General features: G+C 44.8%; 1 protein-coding gene across 5 annotated transcripts in view; it reads right to left on the reverse strand.

Annotated features, from left to right (window-relative positions):
* RHOBTB1 (Rho related BTB domain containing 1) overlaps window positions 1-21,997 on the reverse strand; it is a 65,503-nt gene that overhangs the window by 42,298 nt on the left and 1,208 nt on the right. Inside the window, exons 2-3 of one of the 5 annotated variants that reach the window (XM_079975649.1) lie at window positions 11,170-11,265; window positions 1,892-1,980 (exon numbers count right to left, since the gene is read on the reverse strand). The gene's annotated coding sequence lies outside the window, so the exon portion shown is untranslated. Of the gene's footprint in view, window positions 1-1,891; window positions 1,981-3,059; window positions 3,238-6,044; window positions 6,263-11,169; window positions 11,266-21,997 lie in introns of those variants that run through there. The other 4 variants (XM_079975650.1, XM_079975653.1, XM_079975651.1 and 1 more) reach the window with 4 other exon arrangements.

The raw sequence follows: 21,997 nt of genomic DNA on the forward strand, positions 1-21,997 counted from the left end.
GACAAAAATTGCTACTTATTTGAGAGCAGCTAAATAAGAATGGCAGAATAGGTTGTTCTTGGTAATTCTGGACTTCATCCCCTTCCAAAGACTAGATTTACATGCTCCTTCCATCTTGTGATAGCAGAGATGTTCCTTTTTGATCTGTAGCATATGTTGGTGCCTTTGCCGTTAAGGCCCAAGAGGTAGAGGGCATGAGCTCTAACATTCAAAAGCAATATACTGACACATTCTGGATCCCTGAATGTCTGCTCTTGTCACCCTGATATGGTGCTGGCCTTGAAACTTTGGGCTTCTCCAAACCCTTGCAAAACTCAAACCTTGGAAGAATAGGAGGACAGGGAGTGCAACCATCTGTTCTGTTCTCTTCCCTTCTTCAAAGCTACAGTTATGTACAAACTTTAGTGTATTTTAACTCTGAAATTGTACTTTGCTAATCAAGAAGAACACACCACAGTTCCCTGATCTTATATGTAATAGGAAGGCATAGTTTAATCAAAAGTGGAAGCTTTCACCCTTAGCCTCCACATGCAGAGGAGGATAGCAGTAATGAGCAAGCCTGCAGTTCATCAGGTCTTATTCACGGTTGTTTAAACCAGGGCAGTATCTGAGCTGATGCACGTTTTGTTTGCGAATCCTGTGATATCATTACCCCTTTAAATTCAACTTTAAAAGCAGAATTTAATATACAAACACATGCTGCTTCACTGATAGAGTTGCTCTAGCTCAGTGTTTCCCAACCTTGGGCCTCCAGCTGTTTTTGGACTACAATTCCCATCATCCCTTGCCACTGGTCTTGCTAGTCAGGGATGATGGGAGTTGTAGTTCAAAAACAGCTGGAGGCCCAAGGTTGGGAAACACTGCTCTAGCTGAAATATTACATCTTGTGTTACATGGGCTAGCAGCCTGTATCATCTACAAAATCATACTACTTAGTGTTGGGAAAGAAAAGTTTTAGGGTATCACCTCGATAAAAGGGTGCATAAAGATGGTCCACAACAATACTATCCATACCAGACAGCCTTTCAGAGGCAATAGGTACAATCAAAACCCAACTGATTCAAATTATACAATAGGAGATTCCATGTAAACAGTAGGAAGAACTTTCTGACAGTAAGAGCTGTTTGACAGTGGAATGAACTACCCTGGAAGGAGGTGGACTCTCTTTAGTAGAGGTTGAGTGGCCCTTTTATGGATTCTTTAACTGTGATCCCTGCATGGCAGGGGCTGAACTATATGACCCTTGATGTCCCATCCAAATTACAATTCTATGATCTTCATGTTCTGCTTTTGAACTTCCAAAAATACCTGGCTGCTGTCTGCTAGAAACAGAATGCTGGACTACATAGACTTCGATCTGATCTAAACAATACAATTATTAGGTTGCCATTGTATCATAAAGCAATGTGAAAATAAAAGGGGAATTCCTTCCCTAGTACAAATCCTGGATTTTGCCTTGAAATTACCAGTTTCTGCAGCGTGTGTAAGATTAGAACCAAAGCATGTTGACACAACAATCAACAGTCAATGCTGAGTTGGTTTATTTAGCATGCAGCTGATGTGCAGTGTTTACACTGAAAACATCTGAAAATTGTTGTAGGAAATCACATTTCACACTGTAATGCTTCTAGTTTTCCAAATCAAAACATTTCACAATACAAAACTGTGTGCAGAAAACCCACATTATGCCATGTCTGAGCGAGTCTGTCTTTCTGCCTGTGCTCCTCCTGGGCTTGGCAGTTGGCAGAAGACACACGTGCAAGCTCACTTTCCACCACCTGTATTGTGAGACTTCTGCGCTACCATTTCCTAATGCAGATGTAACAGTGTAATATTTGCAGCATTCTGTGCTCAGCATAGAATCAGGTGCCCAGCACCATCATCGACAGACCTTTATTTTCTTGTTGGGAAATGGTACTTTCTGCTGCGCTGAAGCAATTAATGTTGTTCCTTGGTACTGGTGCATGAAGCCATTAAGCCCTGCAAGTGTATGGCAAAAGGGAAAGTGTTTAATTGAGGCTTCCAATAGCCTCTTGCACCTCATTCTAAGGCCCTGATGCTAGTTGGCTGGCAGCTCTGGCAGCATGGTTTTCTCCTTGCTTCTGGAGGCCAGCAGAGTGCCCAGCTCAAGTTGCCTTGCACTGGATGCTGCAGCAACTCTCTCAAGACATTGCCTCTAGTTGCACTGCAAGGGATGTAGGATAGGATAAAGCTCGGTGGTCCATTTGTGTGGCCAAATGCCACACCAGCAGATTAGAAAAGAAACAAAAGCACCTTTTTGTGATGCCTTGGACCAAACCCCAATCAAAATGAAGCATAATTAAATGAAATTTCATTTGCTCACATTTATCCCTGATTGCCCTTGTTTTCCTCTTATCCTCTCCTCCCTTGACTCTGATATTGACAAAATATATAATATAAACTCCTTGGGGTGGGGTGGAGTAGGGGGGAGAGAGAAGGATCGTACATAGTAAAATACAGTGGTACCTCTGGTTAAGAACTTAATTTGTTCTGGAAGTCCGTTCTTAACCTGAAACTGTTCTTAACCTGAAGACCACTTTAGCTAATGGAGCCTCCCGCTGCTGCCACTGCTGCTGCTGCCGCCGCCGCCGTGCAATTGCTGTCTCAGCCTGAAGCAAAGTTCTTAACCTGAGGTACTATTTCTGGGTTAGCGGAGTCTGTAACCTGAAGCATCTGTAACCTGAGGTACCACTGTATGTTACTCTGCAATGTGCCATGCATATTAATGGTGCTTCATGTATGAATGGTAACTTTAACAAAACTTGAAGCAACAGCACCATAAAGCACAACAAAGGAGAAAAAGTCATACTGAAATTGTGTTTTTTGTGCTTGTCTCTTCACTATGAATCCCACCCCAATCTGTTTCTTAGTCCCCCTGCAGGATGGCCCCTGTTGTAAGGAATTCTTTTCCCATATGAATCAACTCAACTGTCCAATGTAAACATTCTTAAACAGCCCTCACTGCCATTGAGGTCACTGACAGCTTGCTTGAACAAACACTCTGGCATACAGTATAAATTAAAGATATGAAAGCATACACCAATATTCTTCTTCTTAGGCTCATACAGCTCATGCATTTTCTGAGCTGTGGATATGCTATTGTCCTCTTCTTGTTGTGTGCACAATATACACATTTATGGCTTTCCCCCCTGTTGCACTTTCATCACTGTCAAATCAGTTTTCCGGTGACATTTTCATATTTTGAAATATACCTACTAAGATTCAAACATCCCCTGGCCCACGTTTATGCCCATCTATTGAATAGTGCCTGTGACATCAATGCCAGTTTTGTGTCATCACTGATGACAAAACGTGATCTCTCAGTGTCTATCCAGACTAAGAGCTTGTTTTCATGGTTTTGACATTAGTATATGGCAGGAAATTTGTTTAAGCATTCAGCTCAATAATGCTTCAGTAGCCTCTTAAAGAAAAAGTAGGGCAAGGTTATTCCTTTCCACACTGCAGCTCACAATTTCTAGACCCGTTGCTTTTTCTTTGAAGATGTGAGCTCCCTAGTGCCCCCTAGCACTGGAGTACATTTTTCTCTTCTTTATTATTAAAAGAAGTGCTTACCACCATGGGAGCACTTCTGCTGAAAGCACCGTACGCTATAATAAACGCAAATGACAGCAACAATGTCAGTGTACCATTGCACCCCTTCCACCATTACAACAAGAGGAAGGCTTTAGCTCAATGCTGGTTTATCTGCCTTGCATGAAGAAGATTCAATCCCTGACATGAAGAAGATTCAATCCCTGACAACTGCAGGCAGGGCTGGAACAGTTTCTCTGCCTGAAACCTTGGAGAGCCACATTTCGTCGGTACAGACCAGCCTTCCCCACCCAGACACCCTCCAGATGTTGGCCTCCATCAGCCCCAGCCAGCATGGCTAGTGATGATGTAAGTTGCAAACCAACATCTGGAGGGTACCAGGTTGGAGGAGGCTAGTGTAGACAATATTGAGGTAAGTGAAACTATGTTCCTAAGCCCTCCTCTCCTTTACATTTGTACATCACTTACATTACTGTTGCTGGACTGCAGCAAGTGCCACTGTATCATTAGGAGGGAAGTTGTTCCCATTACTCTGAGAAAATGATATCAGATACAAGTCTTTATATAGATGTAGGGATGATGGGATTTAATTATTGCCTTAATAACCCTTCTTCTTCTTAGAATGAACTATTCATTGTCAAATAAAGCTTTTATGTGATAAAGGCCTAAGAGCAGACAGTGGGATATTAATGCAAACATTGTAAACTTAAGCCAAATTCATATATGGATTTTGATCAAACTGTAGCAATAGTGTGTTCAAAGTTTCCTGAGAGATGATGAAAACTATTCTCCTGAGTGTGGATTTCAGTATCTAGCTTTTATTAATGATTGATTTTCTTCCCAATCCACTGAAAAAAGTGTCTCCTAGATAACAATGTACCATACTTCAACTGATCCAAGCTATCAACTATCCAAAAGTAGTCCAGAAGCACAAACTCCTCAGGCCTTTGGAGAACTGCAGATTAGTCACTGTATAGATGCCACTAATGCATGCAAAACAACACTAAAAAGGAAATAATGTTTTAACGAAGTCTTATTTGTTTGCTTTTTTGCTCACAAAACATTTAGAAGAGCTTTGCTCATTAAAACAAAAAGATAATTTAAAAGGTAATTTCAGGTGTAAGCAAAACATATTTTCTTGAAGAGGGCAAAGGAAGCATGATAGGTATGCAGAACCGTCTTCTGCAAACTTCTGACTTAGCAATGATTAATTAAGTGAACCATTCTAATGGCCATTGGCCGGGTTCCAAAAATACATATGACAGGTTGAATGAGCCACATACATGTTTTCTATCTTCTCCTATTTTTAAAAAATAGCTCCAGCACTACTTAGCATTTATTTAATGCCGCCAGTTTGCTAGGCGCTACATGCTTGGCTGCTGTTCAAGAGAACGTCCAGGAACAGAAAACAAACGGCGGGTGAGCTACTGTCAGTTGCTGAGAATATTCTGGCATCGCCTGCCAGCTCTCGCTGTGACCATATGCAGAACTTCACGGTTCCGTGCGAACAGATGTGCAAAGCCAGCTTTTCAGCCGCATGGTTTGCGTTATGGCCAGCAGCAGCCAAGTCGGTCAAAAGGACTGGCTCGAACTGCTTGCCTTGCCTTTTCTGCTTTGACAGGGGTGCTGGGGCTGCTGGAAACCACAAGCTCCAAGCAAAAAGGAATAGGGGCAGAGAAAGGAGGAGGAGGAACCCAATTGTTCTATTAAAATGTTTATTACAGTATAAATATCATAAGCATGATGCAGCCAAAGTTCAGGACTTCTTAAGACTATTCCTATTAGTGACACACCTGCTGTCTTGCAAGTGAAATAAATGGCTTGGCTGGGTTGCAACCTGTGTTACTCCCACTCATTGACTTGCTTTCCCCATGACACAAAGGACATATAATAATATATATGGTGGGCTTCTTCTTCAGACACCAAGAAGCAACCATTGGTTGCTGGCTTGAACTTGTACGCCCCCTAATGTGTCCATTGCAAGCCCTCTCATGGTAGCCCCGTGGCTGTTGTCACAGCAACCCACAACAGACGCCGCAGACACAGCAAAGGCTAAGGCAGGCCAGTGAGCATTTGCACGGACAAAAGGGGGCAAGTTATGATGCCTTTAGGTTCTGCGGCCAATACTTCCGAGGTGAGCATCCCCTCCCTCCCGCCGGTCAACCGTGCCAACCTGGGAATAGTGTCCGGTCAGCAAATCTGGCATCACGGGAGACTGTCACCAGCTCCCTGGGTCAAAGGCCTGAGATCCCTTGGGGCACCCCCGCTGTTACTGCCCCCGTCAGGCTTAATGTCCTACCGCGCTAACTTTCTGCCATATAACACTTTGGGAGAGGGTACCTTGCACGTGTGGTCGGCAGACACGCGAGCGAGCGGACGGGCGCGGGAGGAAGGGGGTGTGATGCTGGGATGCAGCGCGCGCAAAACTTGGGCACGATCACGCGCGGCGGCGGCGGAACACGGCGCCTTACCCGGCAGGGACTGGTGCCTTGCAGCCTCCGCGGCTGAGCAACGGCGGCGGCCCCCGGCAGCGGCAGCAGCAGCAGCAGCAGCAGCCGCTCCTTACGCGGGGCGCGCAACGCCGGAGAGCCGCCCGCCAACTTGGCACAAAGGCAGCATGGCGCTGGAGCTGCCCTTCGCGCCGTTCCTGCAGCTGCAGCCGATGCGCTCTCTCCGGCTAGACCCGCTCCTCCCTCCCCCCCCCCCCCCCCCCGGGATTCAGGGTGAATCTGGAGTGCAATGCAAAAGAGCCGAGCTCCGGAGCAGCGGTAGGAGCCGCTCTCATGGTGACGTCGGCAGCCTTCGGGTCTATTTATACTCGGCCGATTGGATTTCATTCATGAAAACGGGGCCGGGTGGCTCTGCGTAAGGAGGCGGGGACTGAGGCGGCTGCCAGCGCCCAACACAGACACAGCCAGCCAGCGCCAACCCTGTGTATGCACAGTCCGGGTCGCTCTGTTTACTCACCGCCCCCATCGGCAGAAATTGCAAGAGAGCCTTAGATCTGCACCGCGCGAGCTGATCTCACGGAGTCGCCATCTCAGGACCCACCTCAAAAGCATTCGGCTCCCTTGTAGCATCCCAGCCCCGAACGAAGAAGAAACTCACCTCAGTCACCGTCGTGTCGAGAGGCAGGGCCATTCCACACAGCACACAGGAAAACCTGCATTTATCAGCATCTCTACACTCAGGGAGGAGCTGCAGTCACACCTGGCTCCCTGGGGGGCATGCCTGCATTATGCCCATGCTTGCAAACACGTCACTGCTTAGAGGCAAGTATAGCTAAGCGGCATATACATTGTTTAACTACATAAATATGCACAATGTTCTAAGATAAAATGTAGTGAATCAAGACCACCAATGAGAAGCCTTTGTAAAATTAAAGAAGCTCCACAAAAGGGGACTGGAAGCTACTCACAGCTAGACTGCCCAACACTATATTATTGAGACAAAAAAGCAGCTTAAAGAGCAATTTTGAGCAGGAAAGTAGCTAGAGGAGTAAGGGGGTAGGCATCCCATGCCATTCCTTAAAGCAAAACAGGAGACTTGTGTCTGTATCTGTTGAATGTGCCTTAAAAAGTGTACTGTAGTTGGGCTGAGAGGTAGTAATTTGCCCTTGCAGAATCACCTCTTTCATTCCACATCAGACGGTGGATTTCACAAACTAGGCTTGTGGTGTTAGCTCACAGTTGATCTATGCCAGAGACATGCATGCTAAAGGAAGAAGTCTCTTTACACTTAAAAACAAAGCGTGGGCAACAGAGATTGAACATATTAACAACACAACTATAATTTATGACATATATGCAATTTCCCCAAATGTTAGCTGCAATTATAACTGTACATCACTTTTTCTATCTAGACTCTTGTGCTGTTAACACATGAATGATGAACCACTGCCCACCTCTTGTTGACTCCAACTTCCCTCACCCCGCAGCCATGGAACTTCTACTCAAACAACACCTGGAGGTCCACATATCATGCCTGTTTTTGCACAAACCAAACAGGAAGAAATGCAGCAGGGGAAACTTCACCCCATCACTCCATCTCTATGCCAAGATAAATCTTGGTATATATCAGGTAAACACATGTGCATGAGTAGTCACTTCAAAATCAGGAGGGTTAATAATGAGTAAGGCAATAAAGTTCAGGGCACTGAACTTACACTTGGCCAAGAAAGAGAGGGCTGAATGAATGAGATGCAGGATGTGGGCACAGTCAAACCTCCTAATCCTTGTGATTGTATATGCATACCTGCTTGTTAATATAGTGAAAGAAATAAGGGGGTTGGTATCTCTCCAGCCCTTCATGTTTGGTCACCCATTTAGTACAGACTGTACAGTGGTACCTCAGGTTAAGTACTTCATTTGTTCCAGAGGTCCATTCTTAACCTGAAACTGTTCTTAACCTGAAGCACCACTTTAGCTAATGGGGCCTCCCCCTGCCGCCACGCCGCCGGAGCACGATTTCTGTTCTCATCCTGAAGCAAAGTTCTTAACCCAAGGTAATATTTCTGGGTTTGCGAAGTCTGGAATGTGAAGCGTATATAACCTGAGGAACCACTGTGCTCTTAAATTTCATTTGAAATTTGTTGATTTGCTATAAAGAGACTGAACATTTAAGTATTAGACAAGCGGCAGAGTGAGTGCAACTAATCTGAGCAATACATAGAAATCCTGGATGTCAAGGAAAGGGGACCCTGAAATTCCTAAAAGGATTAAATAAGAGATTGGAGTACAGAGTAGTGTTTATGTTGCTTGGAGCATTTTCCAGATTATATCCAATGCTTCCATTTCTGTTAAACTTGTATAAGCTTCATAAAACTGTAAGGACAGGAGAATGCTGCCTTGAGCTACTGCTTTTCCTTTGTCACTTTGATAGACAACTTCATGGGCAGCCTTGTGGATATGCCACATATTTTGAGCCCTTGCAGCTATAAACACACCCTTGAAAGTAAACCATGCCTTGTGAAATTCTCATAAAGCCAGAGGAGCAGCTGAATAGCTGGGGTGCACCCATCCTAAATCCTTGTCCTTCCTTATGACTAGCAAAAGCCAAGTATGTCACACAAAACAGTCACTGTAGAACTACTATGTGCATTTACACAACTTGCCTAATTTACACAGGTTGCAGAATTCAACTCATCCTGGGCAAAGAATTGTAGGCTTTTGGTAGGACATGTGAACAGCTCTGCTCTTGGACATGGATCAGTGTCCAGAATGCATCACTGGAGTGCCACTTTTATCCAAAAGCCTTAAGTGATGGGGTCTCACTGCAGGAACCTGTCTGAGTAGCTGATATGGTCTTAGGATGCTAATGTAGTTCAGAGAACAGGAAAAGAGCTGTCCGTTGTCTTGTTCTCTTCACTATACCAAAACAACAGTGCCGGATTAAATGGTAAAATCAAGGACATCTTAATCTAACCACTGCTAATCTTTGAGAAAGAGCCTTGCCAAATCCAATTTACTTTGAGAGCAACGACAGAGGCAGTGAAGTAAAAGTCCCCCAGTTGTATTTTCAGTGCCTCACTCAAAGGCCATTTGCATTTTGGTCAGTTCAGCACCTCAGACAATGGCTGCCACAACATTTAGATCCACAATTTTTAAACTTGAAATGGTGACTTGAACATTACCAAAAAGAAAAGAAAACATTTATCTAGTCTTCACTGACACTGAATGATGTAGCTAGAGTGTATTTAACAATCAGCAATCCTGATCCACTGGGTTCCCCCCCCCCAGCTCATTATTTAATATTTATAATTCTATGTATTGCTTTGATAATTAAAATATATTTCTGGGGATCTGTAATTGCTTTTTTAAGCAACACACACACACACACAAATACAGTTGTAGCTGAACAACAGGTTACAAAGAATAGTAAAGCAGTTTTGAAACATGTATGAATCCCTGACATTCATTAGAGGTCTGTCCAGGGACATTATTACTGGGTAGCCCAGGGATTTTATGATGGACCGGAATATCTTGCCCCTCCCCATTTTTTAAACTTAAAAAGCATGGTTTTAACTTTGACCCCAAGCCAGCTGGGTATACGACAAAGGTCAGTGCTAGTGATACCTTAGCCATCTGCTATGCTTTCCCCAATAGATAATTTATGCATAGAAATTCACATATGCCAGTTTATCTCATAGACATAGACCTGTGCCCTAAGTTCTTTAAGCAGCTAGCAACAACCCTAGGCTCAGGGTTTTCCCCATCATGTTTAGTTAAAGGCATACACACAAGCATACTTTCATGACTCCTCTTGTGAATACTGGAAACTATGGCTAACTTCAGACAGAGCCATTCCAGTGCTTTGGTGAGCCTACTTGGGAAAGACAGAAAAATAGAGGCTGGTGATTCATTCATTCATTTGCCTGCTACCCATATGGTTGGGTCGCCCCACTCACTCTGGGACACTTACAACAAATTATAAAACCACAGTAAAACATCAAACATTAAAAACTTTTAATCTACAATCAACAGCTCTCTCCAGAGGGTGCCTTCTGTGTGAATGGTACACATCTTTGAAAAGCAAAGGATGGTTTTGCAAGAGAGTTGCAATGTTAGCCCCCAAATTAGGAGAACAAATACTGTATCATGAAGAAAGGTTAAAAAGATTTCTGGTTACATTTGTATCACTTAGATGGCACATAGAAGATGACTGCAGAGAGTTAAAGGTGGATGAAGTAAGCATCATTGCTAGAAATTAGTACTCTACTTCACTCTGCCCTCTCTGGAAATAACAAGCTTAATTTTCTAGATGTCCTCTGGATGTCTGTAAAATTAATTCAGATTTTGGTCTGCATTTGGATCAGGACAATTAGCTGTGGCATGTGACTATCCCCTGGCTTGCACATGACACCAAGCCAAACCAAATGGCATGAATACATGTGGCTGATTTGCTCTTCCTGGCTGTTTTGGTGCTGCGCTACACTGAGCTAAGCTATAGTTTGGGTAGCTTAGCAGTCCCCCTCTTCCCCAGCCCCTGCCTTACACTAGAATCAAAGAGTTGGGAGTAAGGAATCCTTGAGTGATCAATTCAACCCCACAGCACTACATTCCCCTTTCCCCAACTGGCATCCGCCTCCTTTCTTGCTGCAAAAGAGGAAACCAATTTTGATAAGATATGCAAGCCTACATAACTTCAGTAACTATAGTTCAGCAATCAAAATGTATGAGCTACACCTTGATACAGAGTGAAGAGTTTGCACAAAATACATTCAGTACCTGCATTTTAGCTGGTGACCAACATTGCTATATATGCATATACACAAACAATTTCCTTTTCAGGAAAATGCATAGAAGAGGTAATTTAAAATATTCTCCAGGATGAATAAAACCAACTTTATTCATAAAATTTAATGTGTCTGCCTTTATGAGTCTCTCTCTCTCTCTGGTTTTCCATAAGAGGGAAACAAGTGCTGTCTAGTCCCACAATGTGGTCCACATGTGAATGAGCCTTTTTCAAGAAAAAGGTTATTTTATATTGCAGATGGCATGTTCTAGAAATAGTTAGATGAAGGATGGCTTTAGTGAAGCACTTTCATCTATCACCGCTTCTGTGACAAACATTTTCCAGGAATGAATTTCTACTCACCACCGAGGGAAAAAGGGTGTTCATAGCCATTGTAAGAGCTCAGTCAGAAAGGAATCCTTTCTTAGAGACAACTGTTCACACGGTTCCTTATCTTCCCTGCGGGGGGAAAAAACATGGTGTTTTATACAATGTGAGTGGATTTGTTTTTATTTAGGACTATGCTACATTGCCCCAAAGCACCATTTAGGAATCACCTATTTGGGATAGAAAGCACTCTGAAAGTTCTTACCACCTGCTATCTACAATTATCTAGCATTACTCACCAATCATTTACGAACCTCCAACCTGCCACCATCACATGCTCTTTGGTAGGAGTCAATATCTGCTCTGTCTCAACCTCGTGCTTTCTTAACTGGTCAAGTTTGTATCTCTGGGGTTTATTTCCTTTGAAGTCTGGCTATTCCCATTAGAAGTAAGTGTATATCAAAATGTGTGGCAAGTTAACCCAACAGATGGATGGGCTTCACACACTTAATCCATTGCTTCCTTGCACTTCTCATACACTTCGGCAAATCTATCTCCCTATTATGTCTGTATAGTATCACTGAAAACAACATAAATGTAATGATTGGGTGTAATTGCAAAGCTGACCAACATCAATATTTCTTGCTGCTGAGCAAAACAATCTGGAGGACACATGGTGGAGCTAGCACTGAGAGGCAAACACCTCAACCTGGGAATGCTACTTGTGAATAGATTTGGGTTTTCCAGAAAATTAGTTTGAAGCTGGACCATCAACTTATGTTTTCAATGACCATCTCCTCATCAATATTTGTAGGTTGTTCTGGAAGTTTTTTACACCTGAAGATTGGGATATGCATTCCAACAGACAAGAACAAAAATAACATTTTGCATTTATATAGTTTGTGGGTCCCCCCCCAAAAAAGTGTCTCAAATGCATATGCCGACTAACCTTTACATGCGCATTGTAAAGTTGATTAGCCCTGCTGCCCCATATTAATAGGGCAATCCATATTATATAATATGGATACAGTAATCAGCAAGGGAAACCCACATGACCTGAAAGCGTTGCTGTGCAATGCCAGGTCAATGATGAATAAAACCACTGCCATCCACGACCTGATTGTGGATGGAGGATTTGACCTGGCATGTGTGACAGAGACCTGGTTGGATGAGGCAGATGGGCCTGTCCTTGCTGCTGCCTGCCCACCAGGTTTCTCTTACGCACAGCAACCCAGGTCATGTGGGCGGGGAGGGGGGGTTGCAGTGATTTTTAGGAAGTCATTAGTCTGCACCAGGCGTCCTATTGGGAAGACCCAGTTTTCTGAGTGCATGTTCTGGAAGTTGGGCAATAGGGGCAGTACAGGATTCCTACTGGTGTACCGACCTCCCCGCTGCACCAAGGATTCCCTGCCCGAGCTGCTTCAGGTCGTGGCGGATATGCTCCTGGAGACACCTAGCTTGGTTGTCCTGGGGGATTTTAACATCCATGCCGACACGACCTTACAAGGGGCTGCTCGGGACTTCGTGGAAAGCATGGCCTCCATGGGGCTGTCCCTGAATAAGTCTGGCCCAACTCATAGCCACGGACATGCCTTAGACTTGGTGTTTACCTCTACGGATGTTGGTGATCTGACATTAACTAAAAGCGAAACAAAAGAAGTGCCATGGTCAGATCACTTCCTGGTGCAACTGGACTTCTCCGCAACCCTTCCCCTCCGCAGGGAGGTGGGACCGATTCAGATGGTCCGCCCCCGCCTCTTAATGGATTCAATTGGCTTCCAGAGAGTGGTAGGGGATGCTTTATCCCAAGTTGATGGCCTTTCAGCTGATTCCCTGGTGGCACGCTGGAATGCAGAGTTAACCAGGGCTATTGACTGTCTGGCTCCGAAGCGCCCTCTCCGATTGCATGGAGCCCGGACAGCCCCGTGGTTTTCCCCGGAGCTGAGGGTGATGAAACAAATGTTGAGACGGCTAGAGCGCCGGTGGCGGAAAACTCATTCTGAATCAGACCGGACACGGGTTAGAGCTCAACGTCGAGCCTACCAAGTGGCAATGGCGACGGCGAAGAGGGCCTTCTTCCCCGCCTCCATTGCATCTGCAGAAAACAGCAGCAGGAGACTTTTTCAGGTGGTTCGCAGTTTATTGGAACCACCTGTACCACCGGGGCCTGGTAGGGACCCCAAGATCTCCTGCAATGCTTTTGCAAAGTTTTTTGCAGATAAAATCGCTCAGATTCAGAAGGAGGTAGACTCCACAGTGGGAGCAGGGCCAGGGCGGGAGAGTGCTAGAGTTCTGTCTGGTACTGTTATATGGGATCAATTCCAATCTGTTACCTCCGAGGATGTGGACAGGCTGCTTGGACGAGTGAAACCGACCACCTGTCTCCTTGATCCTTGCCCATCCTGGCTGATAAAAGCAAGTCGGGAAGGGCTGGGCGATGGGCTTTGCGGGGTGGTGAATGCTTCCCTCTGTGCGGGAGCCTTCCAAGACCCGCTGAAAGAGGTGGTCATTAAACCGCTTCTTAAAAAAACATCTTTAGACCCGGCCAATTTGGCCAACTATCGCCCAGTCTCAAATCTGCCATTCTTGGGCAAGGTGATTGAGCGGGTGGTTGCTGAACAACTCCAAGCACGCCTGGAGGAAACGGACCATTTGGATCCCTTCCAATCGGGATTCAGGCCTCACCATGGGACTGAAACTGCCTTGGTCGCGCTGTTTGATGATCTCCGGCGGGCTAGGGACAAAGGTGAGAGCTGTTTCCTAGTTCTGCTGGATCTCTCAGCGGCCTTTGACACCATCGACCATAACATCCTTCTGGACCGTCTAGAGGGGCTGGGAGCTGGAGGCACTGTTATACAGTGGTTTCGCTCCTTCCTCCTGGGCCGTGTTCAGAAAGTGGTGGAGGGGGATGAGTGTTCAGACCCTTGGGCCCTCACTTGTGGGGTACCTCAGGGTTCCGTCCTCTCCCCCATGCTTTTTAACATCTATATGAAGCCGCTGGGAGAGATCATCAGGGGGTTTGGACTGGGTGTTCATCAGTATGCAGATGACACCCAGCTCTACCTCTCCTTTAAATCAGAACCAGTGAAGGCGGTGAAGGTCCTGTGTGAGTGCCTGGAGGCAGTTGGAGGTTGGATGGCGGCTAACAGATTGAGGTTGAATCCTGACAAGACAGAAGTATTGTTTTTGGGGGACAGGAGGCGGGCAGGTGTGGAGGATTCCCTGGTCCTGAATGGGGTAACTGTGCCCCTGAAGGACCAGGTGCGCAGCCTGGGAATCATTTTGGACTCACAGCTGTCCATGGAGGCTGTGTCCAGGGCAGCTGTCTACCAGCTCCACCTGGTACGCAGGCTAAGACCCTACCTCCCCGCGGACTGTCTCGCCAGAGTGGTGCATGCTCTGGTTATCTCACGCTTGGACTACTGCAACGCGCTCTACGTGGGGCTACCTTTGAAGGTAACCCGAAAACTGCAATTAATCCAGAATGCGGCAGGTAGACTGGTGACTGGGAGTGGCCGCCGGGACCACATAACACCGGTTCTGAGAGATCTGCACTGGCTCCCAGTACGTTTCCGAGCACGATTCAAAGTGTTGGTGCTGACCTTTAAAGCCCTAAACGGCCTCGGTCCTGTATACCTGAAGGAGCATCTCCACCCCCATCGTTCAGCCCGGACACTGAGATCCAGCGCCGAGGGCCTTCTGGCGGTTCCCTCATTGCGAGAAGTGAGGCTACAGGGAACCAGACAGAGGGCCTTCTCGGTAGTGGCGCCCGCCCTGTGGAACGCCCTCCCATCAGATGTCAAAGAGAGAAAGAACTACCTGACATTCAGAAGACATCTTAAGGCAGCCCTGTTCAGGGAAGTTTTTAATATGTAATGCTGTACTGTTTTTAACACTGATTGGGAGCCGCCCAGAGTGGCTGGGGAAACTCAGCCAGATGGGCGGGGTATAAATAATAAATTATTATTATTATTATTATTATTATTATTATTATTATTATACAATATACAGTGGTACCTCAGGATGTGAATGGGATCCGTTCCGGAGCCCCGTTAGCATCCTGAAGCGAACACAATCCACGACTGCACATCTGGGCGTGTCGCAATTCGCCGCTTCTGCACATGAGCATGACGTCATTTTGAGTGTCTGCGCATGCACGAGTGGCGAAACCTGGATGTAACGTGCTCCGAAACTTCCGGGTCGCTGTGGAGCGTAACCTGAAAACGCTCAACCTGAAGCACATTTAACCTGAGGTATGACTGTATTTCAAATTCTGCTTCTTTGGCAATTGGAAAATCTGGGTTCTGATCCATCCTCAGCTACAATTCTTACTGGGTGACCTTCCCACCTGCCACTTTCTCAGCCTTATCCATGCAACAGAATTGTTGTGAAGATAGTAAGGGGAAGGGAACTGTGTAGGCTGCCCTGAGCTGCTTGGGAAGATGATAGTATAAATATGCAAAAATAATAGACATACTAGGAAGGAAGCTGACAGTAACATCACTGATATAGTGTACGAAGTTCTCTAAACACTCTAAAGCCACTATATAAATGTCAAGTATTATTGACTGTGCAGCTCCCTTATCTCTGCACTATACGTAGAACACACAGTGTGGGAATCTCATCCTGCGAATTGTTCCTTTTGCTTCCCTTTTTCAAAGTTGTCGGGAATGTAGTTGCAGAGCTTTAATAAGCACACCTCCATTATGCAAAGGATTTCCCCACAAATTGCTATCGCTTATCCTGATCTGACCCCTAATACCAAGTCAATGCCCATGTGGCCACCATGCCCCATAAACTATGCTTTGCCTTGCTCTTAATCTATATATTAGCAGTTCGGCTCTCAGCTTCTCTCCATTGGCTTTCAAGAGATCAAATCACATGTTTTAAGATACCTTCTTCTCAGGAAGCCTAACACAAACCCACCCACCCCCACAACCACTCAGCTGCTCTCCAGTAATCAGTCATTAACTAAATGACTTGTTTTCCTAAGGCTGTGTCCAGACCATTTCCCTTTATTTAACCCCATTAGTCCCTGTTTCTTTATGTTTCGTTTCCCTTTCATCTGCACAGTTGTGCCTCCCTTCATAAGTGCATCACACTGTGGAGGGGACTCTGCACAGTGGAAACAGTGAATGGGCACACTCAAGAACCGTATACCAGCATAAGTTTGACTGGTGCGCTACTGTAGGCTATGCACTTTAAACTGACCCACTCCAGTGATGTGGAGCAGAACTTTTTCCAAGGTTTTTTTCCCTGCACCCCAGCGGAAATTTGTCCATTTCCTAAGTTCTTCGGTAACTATGAATGACAGCCAATTGTGAATACAATACCAAGCTTGGCAATTTCAAAGCTTTTAGCTCTGTTTACTGAATTCAAGTGAAATAAACATGCAAATTACTACCTTTATTTGCATATGAATAAAATCCTTTTCAGAATTTTACAGAAAGCCCACATCATTGGCCCTCTCTGACTCATGCTCTGGACTAGAGTGCTGATATAAGGCCTTGAACAGTCTTTATCCAGAGGTCATAGAGCCACAGAACTGCAGAGCTGGAAGAGACTCCAAGAGTTATCTAGTCCAATCCTCTGCAATGCAGGAATATCAACATGCTGTCCCCCCATTGAGTTTGAAACCATGCAGGACTAGCTTTGCAAATGTGCTAGCAGTTTCATTGCTGCATCAATGGGCGGGGGGTGGGGTATATTCTGCCAGACCACCAAGCCTCATCCACTCAAGATAGCTCTCAGTAGCTTCTCATTCTCTTCATCATCTTGGCTGCTATCCTTCGTAACCCTTTGGTTCCATTACATGTAGGCTCCTCAACTACTCCAACCATAGGGTCCTATCTCAGGGGTACTCCAGCTATAGGGACCAAATCCTATAAAGGTAAAGGGACCCTGACCATTAGGTTCAGTCATGGCCGACTCTGGGGTTGCAGCGCTCATCTCGCTTTATTGGCCGAGGGAGCCGGCGTACAGCTTCCGGGTCATGGGGCCAGCATGACTAAGCCGCTTTACCTTCCCGCTGGAGCGGTACCTATTTATCTACTTACATTTTGACGTGCTTTTGAACTACTAGGTTGGCAGGAGCAGGGACCGAGCAATGGGAGCTCACCCCGTGGTGGCAATTCGAACCGCCGACCTTCTGATCGGCAAGCCCTAGGCTCTGTGGTTTAACCCACAGTGCCACCCGCGTCCCTAAATCCTACCTAGTAAGGCCTTAATAGATTTGCAGGTTACTTTATTTATGGCATACTGTAAGGCATCTAATAAATAGGTTTCAACTAGTCTTATTCTGACCCACTCACTTCCAGTGCATGATGCCACTGTTGCATTTCCTGCTGCACTCTCTCCTTTGCAGTTTTCCAGCACTGAAGCGATTCCTTTAGCCTTTTATTCCCATCTCTGCTGGCAAGCTCCAGGACACATAAAGCAGATTAGCAGCTACTGACTAGAATAACCCACAGTCCAAGCTTGTTAGCTGCTCATTCACCTGGTGGACCTCCACAGCCAGCCTCAACTAGAATCTCTGTAGTTGAGCTTCCGAACCTCTGACTAAAAAAAATGTTCTCACCTCTGGAGGATTTTGGACAACAGAGTTCCTCCTTTCTGACCTACTCCTTCTGGGGTAGTTTGTCCACCTTTGGTCCCCCACCCTGCACCTCCACTGCCTTGCAGGTTATCTTTGGGAGAAGAAAAGGCTATGGAGTATACCCTACACACAAATCCAGAGTGGAGTCCCTAAGATGGTTGGATGGCACCTTTTACACTTCCTTCCAGCAACTCCTGCAGCCAAGCTGGTGCCAAACGTATTGCTCAGCTTTCCACTGGATCACATCAGTGAGGCTGAGAGGCTGGTCCTGTTCTCTGGACAGCCCAACATCTCCATATACACTGCTCAGGCTTCCGCCCCATGGAGGTCACTTTGGTGCTGTTAACGCAGCAGTTTGTCTTCACCACCAAGGGCACACTCCATTGTCTCAAGACAGACGGATGCCAACAATCAATCCTATTAGAAGCGAACAAACTATTGAAAGCAAGCAATATAATTGCCAACCCTGCTTCAGTTTTCACAAAGCAACAGGAAGGGCACCCTGCAGGCTGCTCCCAGTCCAACATACACCCATCTCAAATCTCTCAGCTATCTCCAAACTCAAACGCCAAACTGCTATCTTTTCTTATATCCTGAGTATTGGGTTTGAAGCCACATCTCAACTCCTAAGCTTGGCTTCTACTGAAGTAATTGCAGCCCATCATTCCTGTTAGAAAGAAAACAATCTTAACAAGTAATGGTCGCAGAGAAGCATCATAACTTCAACCCAGGGCGACTGTAGCACCCAATGCCCCACGGATAAGCTCTGTCTGAGAAGCTGAAGGAGGTCAGTGCAGAAATACATGGAGGAGACTGATAGACGAGCACATGGGGGAAGGAAAGTCCAAAGAAACAATGGAGGATATGCTGCCTCTGCTCCTCCATCCTGGCTTCTCCATCAATAACTGTGCTTATTACAGCAGAGTGGGTTTGGAAATGGACTAGCAGGGAGAGCTGCTACTTTCTAATCTTGCTGCTTTCCAATGGCACAACATGCATGGTTATCAACCGGAATGGCATGAACTGCAGCCACTCTAAAAAACTGCAAAGGTACATATATGCTAGTTTACAGCAGGAGTCAAAGCTCATTTAATAAGAGAGGAAAGCACAATCAATAACTTGATGAAAATGACATTTTGAAAATCTCCTAATTTATTCAGAATTACAATGTTTCCAAAGATATCACACTAATATACATTTTTTAAAAGAAATGTAAAATCAGCCTACCCAAGACATATTCAGAATTCACCCTTACTATTACCCAAGTATTATGCTACATTCAAAACGTGGTCAAGGCAATAAGTTTGAAGCAGGAAACATTTAGAAAATATAAGTGTTATGAAACATGCTTAATGGATCCCAAAGTCATTAAGCTTCTGCTTAAACAAGGAAAGCAACTGCCTGAGTAAAGCTGTGAAAATTGCTTTCTCTGAGCATTATTCAAAGAGAGGCCAGCTCTCTCAAGAAGACTCTGGCAGGTTGAAAAAAATTTAAGGCCCTTTCCAGTGTCTATGGATTCATTCTCTCCTATAATATAAGCATATAAGTCCCTGGTGTTCCATGGAAGTGGTGTATCAAATTTCCATTATGAGAGCTCTAAATGATTAATGAAAGTGGAAAAAGTGCAAGGTTGTATCTTGCTTCTTCCATTTCAATTTTTATCAGATAAAAATGGCCATGTTGCAAGCATCCCATCTTTTCGTTGCAGCTACGTCATAAAATGGACATAAATAACTTTTATCTAAATTATTAAAAATGCATAAATGATTCACAATCAGTAACAAAACTTGGATTCAGTGTGCAATGTTCTAGAAAGCAGCGGTGCTGGGTGTAATAGACAACTTGATAGTAACCAATCATCTCATAGCAAAGGCAATTCTATACATTATGTATCATGCCATTTCTATAGTTCATTTTAAAAGAAGAAAAGCTTCTTTATAGAAGTTTGCTGTCTTTGTCAAAGGTCTACAGTCAGCCTAATGATGAAACCTACAAATCACTGAACCTGTTTTTTTCTTCACTTTCCAGTAAGCACACCAGTTTAAAACTGCAACCCTGACCATACTTCAAACATTTCATCAGAAATGCTTGCAAATACAATGCAAGAATGTAATATCAAAACAAAACAAAACAAAAACCCCGTAGGGCACATTCCAGCCAAAATTAAGCATATTCCAATGGGAATAAATAGGATTTTTTTTTTAAAAAAAAATAAATGCTCAACTGCCCTTATATAGGAGAACATTTCACTGGGTTGTATTCAACTTTATTCAGAACAGACTCATTGATATGAATGAATCCAACTTAGTCATGGCGATGAATTGCAATGGGTCTACCATGAATAAAAGTTAGTTAAATGCAACCCCTTGACTCAATGAACCTAGTTAGGTATACTTAGATTATTACATTTACTGGTAGTCTCAGTGCGCCATTCTTTTTTTTCCTTTTAAAACATCATTGCGATGAAGTAATTCATAAGGACTCCTGGATCATGGTCTGCTTAAGGAATGAGGTTTGTGGAAGTTTTTAGTCTTAGTTTTCAGATCAACTTCACTTCATACACTTATCAATTTACTCATACCTTTGTTCTTTCCAGTTTGTTCGTTGTTTACTTCTCTGTATCCAGTTTTAGACCATCAAGCTGCAATCCTATACACATTTGCACAGCTAGCAGTAGCAAGCCTCGCTGAACTCTGCTGGATTTACTCCTGAGTGGAAGTGTATAGGATTGGATTGCAAGGTGTGTATGTGTGTGTTGTTTATTTAAAAAAGGTTGCCTATGCACACTTGCAACATTATCTTCTTGTGTACACTTACTGAGAAGAAATGCCAACTAAATTGAATGGGATTTAATTTCATGTATGATTTAAGGTTGCAATCTTAAAGGTAAAGGTAAAGGTACCCCTGCCCGTACGGGCCAGTCTTGACAGACTCTGGGGTTGTGCGCCCATCTCACTTAAGAGGCCAGGGGCCAGCGCTGTCCGGAGACACTTCCGGGTCACGTGGCCAGCGTGACAAAGCTGCATCTGGCGAGCCAGAGCCGCACACGGAAACACCGTTTACCTTCCCGCTGGTAAGCGGTCCCTATTTATCTACTTGCACCCGGAGGTGCTTTCGAACTGCTAGGTTGGCAGGCGCTGGGACCGAGCAGCGGGAGCGCACCCCGCCGCAGGGATTCGAACCGCCGACCTTTCGATTGGCAAGTCCTAGGCGCTGAGGCTTTAACCCACAGCGCCACCTGCGTCCCCTTGCAATCTTACATGGGAGTAAAAACCCAGTGTGTTGTAGGGTTCATCCGCACTTCTGTTTGTGTCGCAATTTCTAGGCACATGTTCGTGACTTCCAGGCATTGGTTCAAGCAGAAAACCTGATTGGTGTTTCTTTTCCCAAGGGAAAGCAGTGGGACAAAAGAACACTTGGACCAGTGCCTAGAAACTGCAGTGCAAACAGACGTGTGGATGAGCCCTTACTTGCAAATAAATACGGATTGAGTCAGGACATAAATGTCCTATCAGTATGTATTCACTTGCAGCAGTGGTTTTATTCTGTATTGTAAGCATCCCATGAGTTAGCTATTGGAGAGGTCACATAATACATAATTCACATAATGCGTAACACATAATTCATTATACTTGTTTTCCCTTAGCAGCTTCCAAGAAACTTTGGAAATACTGGGCACCATCCAGCCAGAGTTAATACAATGGAAGAGAATTGAGCCTAAGCAAATCAATGGAGCTTAAGTGTGTTTTACTTTGGCTAGATTTGTGCCCACTTTACAAGATACTACATAAAGGAAAGCAAAATACTACTGGTGTGGGAGTGCTGAAGCTGGTTTTGCAGAATACGAGTTACCAGACTTGAAAAGAAAAACAAAAGAGCAGAACAATGTGCAATTTGTGTGGTGCTCACAAGGCCTTAGTTCTGGAATCACTATACAACATCAGGGATGGATCCTGGAATAGACACAGAAGTCATTTAAAATATGTCTCAGGACATGTGCAGAGTGCTGGTTCATCACAGCTGGCATCACTCATGGAGGACTTTCAGGGGCAAATATGTAGTTCTTTAGAAATTAATCTGTTAAGTGGGAAGCAGCTTTAACATCTTCGCTAACTAGCCATGTAAGCATTGCTGTGGGAAAGACCAAAAATTAATGAGTAATGTTACTGTACTTTTGTGTTATCCAAGAACATTGTTACAACTACTTGGTGACCATTCTTCCTTCCTTCTGCTGACTGCTTATTACTAGCCACAGATGAGAGGCTATTT

This window comes from Podarcis cretensis, assembly GCF_951804945.1.
Source record: "Podarcis cretensis genome assembly, chromosome: 5".
In the NCBI taxonomy this organism is placed as follows: Eukaryota; Metazoa; Chordata; class Lepidosauria; order Squamata; family Lacertidae; genus Podarcis; species Podarcis cretensis.